Source organism: Temnothorax americanus, unplaced genomic scaffold (genome assembly GCF_048541705.1).
Source record: "Temnothorax americanus isolate GAGA-0224 unplaced genomic scaffold, ASM4854170v1 Scaffold18, whole genome shotgun sequence".
NCBI classification, from domain to species: Eukaryota; Metazoa; Arthropoda; class Insecta; order Hymenoptera; family Formicidae; genus Temnothorax; species Temnothorax americanus.
The window spans coordinates 3,411,477-3,423,863 of record NW_027509318.1 but is presented as its reverse complement, the minus strand read 5'-3'; the positions used below and the strand labels follow the sequence as shown (position 1 = coordinate 3,423,863).

Below are 12,387 nucleotides of genomic sequence, written 5' to 3'. Positions count from 1 at the left end.
TGCGAGCGATTCTGAAATGTTTGGAGAGCATCAATTATTATTCGTTCAAAAAAGCAACGTTACGCGACAGGAGAATAATCTCGCTGCCATGCACTGTAGTGAAACAACGTAACGGAGTAACCGCGAATACAAAAGAAAAGGGGAAAAAACAAGATCGACGGTAGTTTGCCTCGAATCGAGTTCACTGGATTAACGAGCGACGTGGTTGCCTTCACAGATGTAAAGATAATACACGCGCGGTCAAAGCCTCTGCGCACAAAAGTCGACCTGGATCGATCCGCGATGCTTTAATGAAGCTTACCGTAAAAATACGAGCGAGAGCGCGCTCCGTTTTGTCGCGTTGTCGCGCGAATCACTTATTAGTCTTATTACCGAAGAGATTCTCTTGGGTCTTTTCTTTACGCTAACCACGTTAAAGTTAGGCCTCCATATTTTTCCGGCCTCGAAGATGTCGTACCCATTTTGCGCGCGTGCGCGCACGATTAAAAGTTAGTTTAAACACCTCGCGAGAGGGTAATCCTGCTGCACGTAAGGGAAGTCTACGAGCGTGAAACGCGCAAAAACTCGACGGTACGTAATCGGAAAACCAGCTTATCGCTTTTCCAACGGCTCCGAGAACTTGCATGCTAGCGCCTTATAACTCTCCGTCTCCCGATGGCACAATCGTGAAACTACGTCTAACAGGATGAATCCTAATTGGTCTGAAAAAGTTTCGCGAACTTAATTTCAGTCTTTTAAATTAATTAGGTAGGTTCTCTTTTAGAAGATTTTTTTATGATGCGCTTGACGTTGTACTAGAGAAGCAATACGATATACCTAACTACATATTCGAATTTTAAATAAAACTTTTCATAATCTTTCGTTGATGTTTTAAAATATATTTTTTAATAAATACGCGCAAAAGAAAAAATATAACAAACGTGCGAAAAACAGAAATATAAAATAAATTCTCCACGGAGACTACCTGTTTCTTTCGAGATTGAATTTACAACGTAATTATATAATAATATAATTGATGTGATTAATGTTATTTCTTCCATTTTTTTATTTCTCTCTGTTTCATTGTTTGTTAAAAATCTGTTTTTTCTCTTCATGTTAAGGTCGGATACGCTCGTAAGGTCCACTTTTGTATGAGGCATTTTTGTCTTTTTTAAACAGGCGTTAAGAAAGCTCTATGCCGTTTTAAAGAGTAAAGTGGAGGAAATACGTTGCTCGCCAAGACTGCAGGCTCGAATAAAACAGGGCGAGTGTTCACAAACAGCACACCTTTCCTTTGTTCAACGACTTGGGGTGGAAAAGAAGTGGCGTGGCAACGCCTTTCCCACCGCAACGAAAATTCATAGAAGTTAGCATTGTTGCGAGCCTTGACTTGCGGCCTTCGCGAGTTTTTGTACGGAAAAGAAATGCGCGGATGCAGCAAACGCATTACAATGTGACGTGATCCTCAATAAAGATGATACACGTTATTGCACGCCATCCAACAAGATCATACATTTATGTTGAACGCAATGTGAATCCAACCCCATGGTCGTACATCGTAAAGTATAATAAATAAAGATGATATGTGCGCGAGTCGGATTTTCCGGCAAAATTTATACGATGCAGAAAGTTGCAAGACGTCGCATCTTTGCATGAGCGTCGCATATTCCGCGTAAAATTTAAAATCAACTTTGTTTTCTTAACAAGAATGTGATAAAAAATTACTTTTTGCTAGATTTTTATCTGTTCAATTCATTACATTTAATTGATAAATGTAAAAAGATCCTTTACGTGAATACGCAAACCGGAAAAAAACGCGAAGGGCGAATACTGTTTTCATAAACTTAAGTATGAAAAAGAAATTCCAGCATATGTTCAAATGTAATAACAAAATGAAAAGTGAGTGCATATCTTTCCTTTGTACCTCTTTGATAAAATTAATGTGCGCCGCTCGAGAGAGCACATTTTTTTTTAGTTCTGCAAGAACGGCGTAATTGAGTTTCTTCAAGGATGTCCAGGACATTGTATGCGCGCTTGCCTCATTTAGACATTCGCCCCCACTTATCTTGATAACGCCGCAAGGAAGCACGATAAAGGTCATTTGCGTATCAGAAAGAGCGTATACTTGGAGAACGAAAGTATAAAAGTATGAATAATGTTCGCGGCGCCGCATCGTTTTGCATTCCCGGTGTGCAATTTACGAGCGACCAGGGATAAACCGCGTATCAGCCCGCGTCGTATTTTCCAGTAAATTTCTGGGGGTCTGGCAGAGGGGGAGGGGGAAGGGGGACGATGCGCATTTCTTCAAAGCGAATCGGCACAATTCTCCACGTGAAAGACGAAGAGCGAATTGCGTGGTTGCTTGACTCGCGCATTATGACGGCACGAAATGGCGATAACGCCGGCCGATAACATGCGATATTGCCCTCGCACTGCGTTATGTATGTACGTACGTAGGACGCAGGTTGGTATATCTTTATGGTGGACGAAATCTAGGGTCGCGATTACAAGCCGTGCACACACGCAGCAATGTAACGAGGGGATGAATCGACTCATTTGTATCGTAACCTCGGCTATTTTGCTGACATTTCGCGACGGTAGCGGACTTATATCTCGGACTTGTCCCTGAACATGCCAATATTGCTGGAGACACGAATGTTTGATATTTGAATAAAAGTTGGTAAAGAGTACGAGATACCAAAGGAGAATCGAGAGCACGGAACATTTAAATAGAAATAATAAAGTGTGACGTTGAACGTGGTTTTGGAGAAGTGAAAATTTGAGTGAGCGATTAAAATTGCTGACTCGCGTCATGTCTTCAACTTTTCAACATTTTATTTTATCATTGTCATTCACGTATTCTGCAATAGCGCTTACAATTAGCCACATGATTTGCACTTCTTTCACGTCTTCACGACCTCATTGTCACTCAAAATGAAAAAATTTAAATTAAATTAAATGTTTCTAAAGGAGACAGAGTAATATATATTTCAAGTGATATAATATCTCATATTTTATGCATTTTTTTCTAAATCAATATCCATATTCGATCGGAGGAATTGTTGGATATTTAAATAATCAGTCAACGGGTGGATTATTTTTCTTATACATATATATGTATTGATTTTCTATAAACGTTTTTGTATGCGAATTAATAGTATTCCGCAGGCACTGTATTCACGTCGAAAAGCGCATTAACCTTTGCCCTCGGTATAATACGCGATGCGATTTTACCGCGATTCGCGAACAACCTCTTGAATTAATTGGCGAAAAGATTCCGGGGCGCAGCGTATGGTAATGGAACAAACGCGTACTATTAAGGAAATGCGCACGAAGGCGCGCGGAGGAAATTACTCTGATAAAAGGAGGGGGAGGGGAGACAAGTAACAGCAGAGCCATGTTCTATCATTCCCTCGGGATTACGTAAACAACCCTTGCGCCAACACGCGCACTCGAATTGGACACACCCTGCTCTCATGCTGTGGCATATCGCCCGAAATTTCGGACGTCGACCGTCCAGGTATCGCGCACGTAGGTGCGCGCGAGCAAATAAGACGCCCGCGGGGAGCGTTGCCAAATTTACGACCCCGTAATTTCACATTCGTGAATGTGTACGGCCGTTTCGTCATGTGAAACACATTGGACTTTAGCTACGTTGAGTGTATACTGAGGACAAATATTATCCGACTGCCATTCGAAAAAAAGTAATTTTTAGGATACGAAAATTTTTTTTACTTTTGATTAAATTTCTCCTACGAAAGTTCAAATATATATATATATATATATATATATATATATATATATATCCTACCAATAAAATATGCTTGACAAATCGTAGAGTTTGCAACTCAAAGAATTCTATTTTTTCTTGTTGCGTATATCTTTTTCTGTTATATATCTGACTTATTTACGGAGAAAGATAAAGAAGAGAACAAAACTTTAACTCAATCTACCTTCGAATCCACGTCTTGCATTAGACGTGCGCCACAAGTTAATAACTTTTACAATACGAAATCAACCCCGGAACGTCATTGTCTAATTTCGTACACGTATCTACGTTCCGTCGGATGAGCTTGATGAAGCTCCTTCATCCGATATGCGAGAAACGTTAATGTTCAGCACAAAACCATTTTCATTGTCGCCAAATGAGTCTCGGTCTCTGAATAATGGACGATGGGTTAACGCCTCGCCGTTATCATCGGCGCATGTCTGCCGCCGAAACGGCGAGAATTCTGGACAATGGGCCCGAACGGAAGTCCTACGACCCGGACAAAACGAAGCCACTTGTTACACGTTAATGCGATAGAAATTGTTTCCTCGACGCCGCGCTGCATCGCGCATCGCACGCTCGCATGCATGAATCTTGCGTCGCGATCGATATTGCGCTTATTCCCGTGCAATCGCCCGTGGTAAGGTCGAAAGACCTAAAAGGAAGCTCCTGTCACGGTAATTGATGGACAAACGTTTCGACTCCGGGATACTGCGTATTGACTACCCGAGCATCCTCAAAGCACACTCATCAGGCTATTGCACAACAAAGAGAAATATATCTTGCTGCATTGCAAATGCGAGCTTTCCTGCCGAAACCTATACATCGAACCAAACACGCGTGTTTCCAGCTAATACGTAATAAACAAATAGCAACCGCAAAATCTTAAAAAATATTTTTTATGAGAATTTTTCGAAGAGAAAGGGGCAAAATTCACAGGAGACGCGACATCGAGAAGGAAGGAAACCTGATGCATGCACCGGAAACAATAGGTCTCTGAAGACCATCGTTATCGTATACATTAAGAATAAAGTATTTATAAGAAGTTAACTTGAGAATGTAGACTTTTTATTGGAATAGAGATACGATTAGTTTTGCTTAAGGAATCGTTGCTGTACTTGTATCCAATTTTTCTACAAAAGATCGTAATTAATCGTTAAGTAACTTCGAACTTTTACTTTTATATTTTACATTGTATGTTTTATGCTGCACATTTTTATTCAACTTTTTTATTTAACTTTTTATCAGTTTCTTTATTTAATTTTCACACGACAAGCAATTTTCTGAGACGTATTTGTACACGGAAATATTGCATTTGTTAGTGTCTCTATTATAAATGTCTGCTTATGTGTTAATTTTACGAAAGTTTAATTTGTCAATTATGAGCTTTATAATTTATTATAAATTTCGTTGCATTAACGCTTGATATTTTTAATTATTTTTTACGAACTTTATGAAATGCATCGAGTTTTGATTTACTTTCTAAGAAGTTTTTTTATTTATACCACTCAATCACGAAGGTGAGATAACTAATTTATATTTGCATGATGATTGTAGCACAAAACTCATTGCAAACCGCAGTCAAACTTTCCTCGTTGTCGTTGTTAAACCCATGAAACTATAACGCACGGACACCATTTTGCGCTATGGAATACGATTTTAGTAATTATAACTACACATTTAAACTTCGCTACGGCGGAGGTGCCTTTGATGTCGCAAGGGAAATAAGTGTAGTTTTACTACTACGCACAAGTGTAGTTTTATACGTCGTGACTTGATCAATACATCAGGGAACAAAAGATTGATCGTGCTGGATCTCTCGATACCTATCGTATATCGAGACGTGCTATTCGACTAATGCGACTGTCCAATTTTGAAAAGATCGCATTCGGTTGAAGATTACACAGGAGGAAGAGACAATTATTAATTTAACACCTACCTAACTAACAATTTTGCGTTAATCGGGTTTATGCAAGATCACGGTATTTCAGTCTTCTACAATGTGGAACTTCTACGTCGTCACCCCTCACAATTGACGCGTTCCAATCGAAGTTCTAGTTTGTACGCTAGTTTAACAGGTGTCCAACTTACGCGCGTCGTCTCTCCCGTGAACAAGCGGGCACCTTCGAACGGTGAGCGTTCGCTAAAGGCGAATCTTCCACGGAGAAGATTCTTCGAGCGAGAAGTTGTACGAGGAATCCAAACTTCCGGCGAATTCGAGAAGCGTCACCGAATCCACCACCCGCGTCTTTTCACTTCACTTTTCCTCGCGACATTTCCGAGGAATGTGGAAAAAAGAACGAAGGTGCTCACTTGTTCACTGGTAGTCCTCCAACTCCTTCGAGACTTCTGGATTCGCCCGATTTTTTGATATTAAATCAACCGGTCGCGAACAATCGGTCTCACTCGAATATGATCCGTACATAAATTATAACTCGCGAATTATAAACTCGACCGATTGCACGAGACTGAGACACTGATCCCACGACAATAACGAATCTCACGTGTGTGACGTTGTTGGTGACACGTCGTGATACTCTGACTGACCTGGTTTCCGGAGAGGATTCCTCTTCCTAGCTGACGAACGCGCGGGAACCGAGGCTCATGTCAAAAGTCAGTCGAGCGGACGAATAGCGAACCCGGCGGAGAACCGACTCTCTACGATGGGACCTCGCGATCCTCTGGGCTTCTGCCGCGCTCTGTGGCGTCGCACGTACCTCAAGCTATCATCCAACAGAGGAGGAGGAGGAAACACCGACGACGCCGACGCCAGCGTCGCAGCGCACCTGCGCGCCTTGCTGGTAAACGCGCGCTAGCGAACGCGAACCCGGGACCACCGTCAACCGACCGGGACACCTGGAGAGCTTCTATTCCAGCAACCTCCCTGTTCCAGCAGCCCCTCCGCGTCCTTGTCGCGCTTCGAGCGTCTTCCGGCGACAATGAAGTCGATGACTGGCCACCTGACGATTCTCCTGGCATTCGTCCAGCATATATTCAAGCTTTGTAGTGAGTTTGGAAAGGTGTAAACTCTTCGAGGAAAATAAAGCAAGTAGGAGACGATCAAGAAGCAGCGAAAAAGATTGGATATAAACTTCTGAAATTTCTTGCTACGATAAATAGATATAAGATAAAAACTTATCTTATATGTATATATTATATATATCGTAAAAAAATATATAATAAAATATCTAAATGCAATCGCGAGCTTAGCTTTACTCGGAATCTTTTTATAAGCTTTATTTGATTCAAGGAAAAAAATTGAAAGGGCATTGAAATAATTTCTTTACTTGAAACAAGTAGTACGAACATAACACTCCTCTCCGACCAATTCCGCGAATAACTTCAAGTAAAGCATTCCGCTTACTAATTTTTTAAGGCTATTTTCTCAATTAGAAATTAGCATTTTGTCGAAGATATAGGAGCATTTGAATAAGATGATTTAAAGGGTTATTGTTTACTCAGGTATATTGTTTACTCAGTTGGTATTTAGAGACGTTCTACCACCTGAGTTTGCTCTTTGCTTCAACATTGCGGTGAGTGTAACGCTGAATATGTTATGCCGTTAATCCTCCAACTATAATATCTTCATGTAATCCTCCAGTTTCATGGCTATAAAACGCCAAAATCGGAATTTCGTGGAAGGAGAAGTCCTTAATTGCAAAACCATTGCGCCCACATAATCTCTTCGTCGAAGCGACACTTTACGAAATGGCGTGAGAGAATATTCGCATGTACGAAATGTCTTTGCCTTATATTTTCTTTAATGCTTAATATTAACGGGAATTTCGCGTGAAATTTATGTCGCGCTTGCTAAATTGCTCGCATTATGAAAATGTCGTGACTCGCAAGTTTTTTGTGTGATATTAACTAAATCTTAAGTATTCGCGAATACTTCTCAGGTAATAACTACTTCTAATGATTACCAGAAAAAATCTAATATGTATAATTATAAGCTCACAAATAAATACTGAATAAATTGTAACAAATCACAAATTCGTATTTTTTGTGAGCTTATAATCATAGATATTCTCGAAATTTTATTAATTTTTAGCTAAACGTTCGCAAATTAATGTGCCACACTATTAGAATGTTTATTAAAACACTGATTTTAACAAATGTGTTGAATCTATTTATACACTTTTAATATGACAGTAATACTAACTTAAAAAATATCCTCAGCTAGGTACTTATAATGTCACTCGGCTTAGTTGTAATTCCGGCTATAATTCCCGGATTGAAATCGATGAAATCGTTGAATCATTCATTTGTTTCGTTCCGCTCTGTTCTGAAGAACCTTGATGTTAGCTTATACAAAGAGAAGGTTTTCTTTGTACGAGAAAAAGTATATTTATATCGACCGGATATTCTATGAATTTAATTCGAGAAAGATTGTCGTTACCCCGCCCTTATTCAGATACGTGTGTTATATCTTCCACTCTTTTGTAAAATGCATATATGTAGGTATATACATATACAGTTCGGAATATACGTATCTATACACTATGCACATTTATATATGCTAATGTTCAATGATACATTGAATGTCGCGCGTATTGAACGGAGAGTAAAGAACAGAAATCTAGTTATATATAATATATTGTGCTACAAAAATGGCACAAGTGACCCGTCAGCGATATATTTCACTTCCATAATATTGGCAAGCGTGAAATTCTCAACGAAGATATCTAACTTCTTGCCTTCGTAAGGCAATTATAGAAACCATAACTGAATTGCAAATGACAAATATTCGTTATTCAGCTAGTCTAAACTTATTTGAACTTAATAGTGAGATTCAATTGACACACTAATCAATAAATCGATAGAGATAGAAGGTTGACATTTTATTGTTCTTTTTATAGAGATCTTTTTACATTATGTTATATTTACAGAATTTTATATCTTTTTTTTGCCAACAAAACATTATCAAAATTTACATGAATATCGATTTATAAGCATGAGTTAATCGCTTATTTATTAAATTTTGTAAAATAGAAATTACATTTTAAAATAGCTTAATAAGTACAATTTAATATATACGATGTAGACGTATCAAATAATTTATGCACTTGGAAAAAGAAAGCATTGTTTAGTGACTATGATGTAAATTACATAAAATAATATATATGATTGTCAGCTAATATTTATTGAATTGTACGGAATAATAATCTGTGTATCGTTGCAGAAAGAGAGGGTGGAGGGGAGGGAGGGAGGGAGGGAGAGAGAGAGAGAGAGAGAGAGAGAGAGAGAGAGAGAGAGAGAGAGAGAGAGAGAGAGAGAGAGAGAGAGAGAGAGAGAGAGAATGAGAATGAGATAATGTTTGTATGTAGGTGTGCGGATATTTTAACGAATCGATCGATGCAAAATTTTCATGTTAATGGATGCGTTGGCGTTGGGTCAAACGCTCATATTAGAGCCGGCGAAGTTAAATCCGTAAAATCTATCTTCATCCGCTTTACGCGTTAAATACGATAATCCATGTATTTTAAATCTTTGAAATATTGCACATTATTGCTAACATTTCGTCTTTTAGATAGTATAGTGTTATACTTCGTATTATTTGTTTTAAATTTTAATCTTTTAACGCGTCCTTTTTTATATTAATTTTTATATTTATAAATGTTTATCTTAGGATGGCATAAACCTTACCATTCTACATTATTACAAACAGAAATTATAGTTAGTATCACAAACATAATTTAGTACATGGCGAGACTCTGTCAAAAAGACATTGTGTCAAGCAACCCTGTTGAAGACACAAATTCTTACTTGTATGCTTTGGAGTCTTAAATTGAAAAGTTCTTCTCTATTACAGTCTACTTAAAAATATTTGAAGAACAACGTTCCATCGAAACTAAAATATCTACGGAGCTTAATTAATATAAACTCTTCAATTCATTATATGTATACCTAATAGCTTCGTAGAAAATCGATTACTGAAACCGTCAGCAAAAATATTTGATAAAAGAGTAACAGGATAACGGAACAACACTGTTCTTTTTATTCGCTTTCTGCTGCATTCGGCAGCTCTGAAATGTTCTCTGTGAAAAATTAATTTAGATTAACGTTGCTGACATGTCGAATGTATCAAAGAATTAACACCTTACACTCACGGGACTGTGACTAAATTTGGCTTACGGGGCTAAATTGTTAACCGTAAACATATCGGTCATGCATTAACGTCATTAATGGCCAGCGCGTGCACGCATACACGCATTTTGCCTTTTGCCACAGCAAACGCCTAATCAACGTCGAGCGTGGGGAAAGAACCGAAGAGCGAAGAGGGTGAACGAGCAACAACGAGCGCCACCGGCAACTGGGTCAATACTGCCACTTCTGTCCCACGTTCGCTTCCATCTCTAGCCACTTCGCTTCCTTTTCGCTACCTTCCTAGTCTCGCGAATAAGAAATGAGCAAATACGAGCATGATAATGATGCATACGAAATACACGACGAACTAACCGTATCTATCGCGAACTTTTTGAAGAGGATTTTTTATTAGAAGTACTTGTTGCCCGTATAGTCAGTATCTTGCTACAGAAATCAGTATAAACGCAACTAAGTTTTTCAGACAATATTATTAATTCTTTGACTGCAATAATTAAAAACTTTTTTTGATATTGCCTATTGATAAATGAGATAAAAATGCGAATACGATGTATCGCTTTAATATTTACCATCTTTATATTAATTATAAAAATAATGTTATAAACTGATATATATCATAACAAAAGAGAAGCTTAATAGATTACTTATGTAATATTCATTTGCTTTTATACGTTTTTCAACTGACATATATGTGGGTTTGTAGCTAAAAGGTTTAAGCGATAGGATATGAGAGAAGAAATGGTGGAAATTTAAACGTTGAAAGCGGGCCAGTAGCCGCATGTATCACGCATGATGTAGTGTGTAAAGTGTAACATTCTATATATTTTATCTCGTAAAAGACCATATCCTGCGAGCGAGATGTCAAATATTGCAGTAAATTATACTCACATTTGTGTGTTTTAATAATTATATATAATAAATATCCTATCATCGAAATATTGAATTAATATTTATAAGTAAAAGCTCTGATGAGAAATTTTTATAATTTTTTTCCTTTGAATTAAAAGCAAAAATATTCGGCGACATAAAAATGGAAGCAAACATAGAGTAGATTATAGTCCGATTCTTCGATCGGACAGAAGTAAATTTGCGAACGATAACTGCTTTACAAGTTTAAGAAACGGAGGTATTCTGAAAAGATTTTGCGCAATTAAGATAATTGTAAAGGACTGAGGAAAAGAGAGATAAAACGACCGCCAAGTTTTCCCCGAATCCTCTCGAAATCTTCTGTGTCTCGAGATCGCGGCGAAACTGCGGTAGTCGTTGAGAGGAAACCGACGCTCCTCCATCATGAACAGGATGCGCGTAATACTTTCTCAGGGTGTGTAACCCAGGCGTCGCGACGATGAAAAACGGAAGAGCCCGCGGGTGTAAAGGGGCTGGAAAAAGAGTGAGACGCCGCGCGCCGCCGGCGTCTCTCGGATGAAATTCAAGGAAGAGGAAGCGTAAGTGACTAGCCAAGCGAGACTTTCGTGTTATATTGTCTTCGGATTCTCAGCCACGCGAAGGAAACCGCGGTATTCCGCTTCCGGTATTCGCGGCCGTGCTATTCGATGCACATTTTGACGCTTCTGACTGTTCACTGCAATAAAACGAGAAATTTCGATATTCATGCCTCATTGAGGACCGAGTGACCCAAAAACGTCGAAGCCAAATTTGGAGAGTTACGATCGACAGAAAATGAGAAACTTTTTGAAAAGTATATATATATATATATATAGAAATGATGCTCTCAGCAATGCTGCTCTCAGCAAAAATTATGAGATTAACTTGAAAACTTATATTCCATAAGACTCCATAATTGAAATTATCCTTAATTGCATACCGATATTTCGATCGTTAATCACAGTTTATGGTGAAAGAAATTTAAATATGTATCTCAATTGCTTCGCGCTCTTCATACATCAAAATTTTCTTTCGATATACATTGTGTGTTGTCGTGTCGCATTTGCCTGTAATTCCACCGTTGTTCTTTTTCTATCTTCTTAGCAGCATGTTATTTGCATTTAAATACTTATCCAGCGGAAAGCAGGCAAATTCCGTTACTTGCTGTTAATGCAGCGCGAGAGGATTTCTTGAAAGCGACGAGTAATCTTTATCACCTTAAGTACCCATGTCGCCGCTTCCTTTTTTTCGGTTGCTAACGGATTACCCAGAGCTTCTATGAGAAATGTGAATAAGCGAATCATGAAATAAATATTTATGGGAGGCAAATCTAAGCTGCACTCCGCTCACTAATTAATATTACTTTAGTCGCAGTTGTACATTTAACTTTTAACAACCTATGCGTTCCAATCTAAAAAAATGCGGATTTTACTTTTCAAAAAAAAGAAGACAAAGAGAAATTTATTTTTATAGGATAACACATTTTTTTCACGATCCTTTTCAACAGGTTAAATATTATGGTATTGAACACGAATTGCCGAATATTGTTCACTTTATCCAATAAATTATAGGAAAAAATATGGCGTAACATTTTCTACGCTCTGAATTATATTGCTGCTTGAAAATTCATTTTTTCCAATTTATGTTTT

The 12,387-nt window shown here is 38.2% G+C and overlaps 1 protein-coding gene across 4 annotated transcripts in view; it reads right to left on the bottom strand.

The window, feature by feature from the left end:
• Nucleotides 1-6,457, bottom strand: part of LOC143896387 (uncharacterized) — a 92,637-nt gene extending 86,180 nt beyond the window's left edge. For 2 of the 4 annotated variants that reach the window (XM_077404244.1, XM_077404240.1), the window contains exon 1: nucleotides 6,296-6,457. The gene's annotated coding sequence lies outside the window, so the exon portion shown is untranslated. The other 2 variants (XM_077404241.1, XM_077404242.1) reach the window with 2 other exon arrangements.
• Between the last annotated feature and the right edge of the window lie 5,930 nt (nucleotides 6,458-12,387).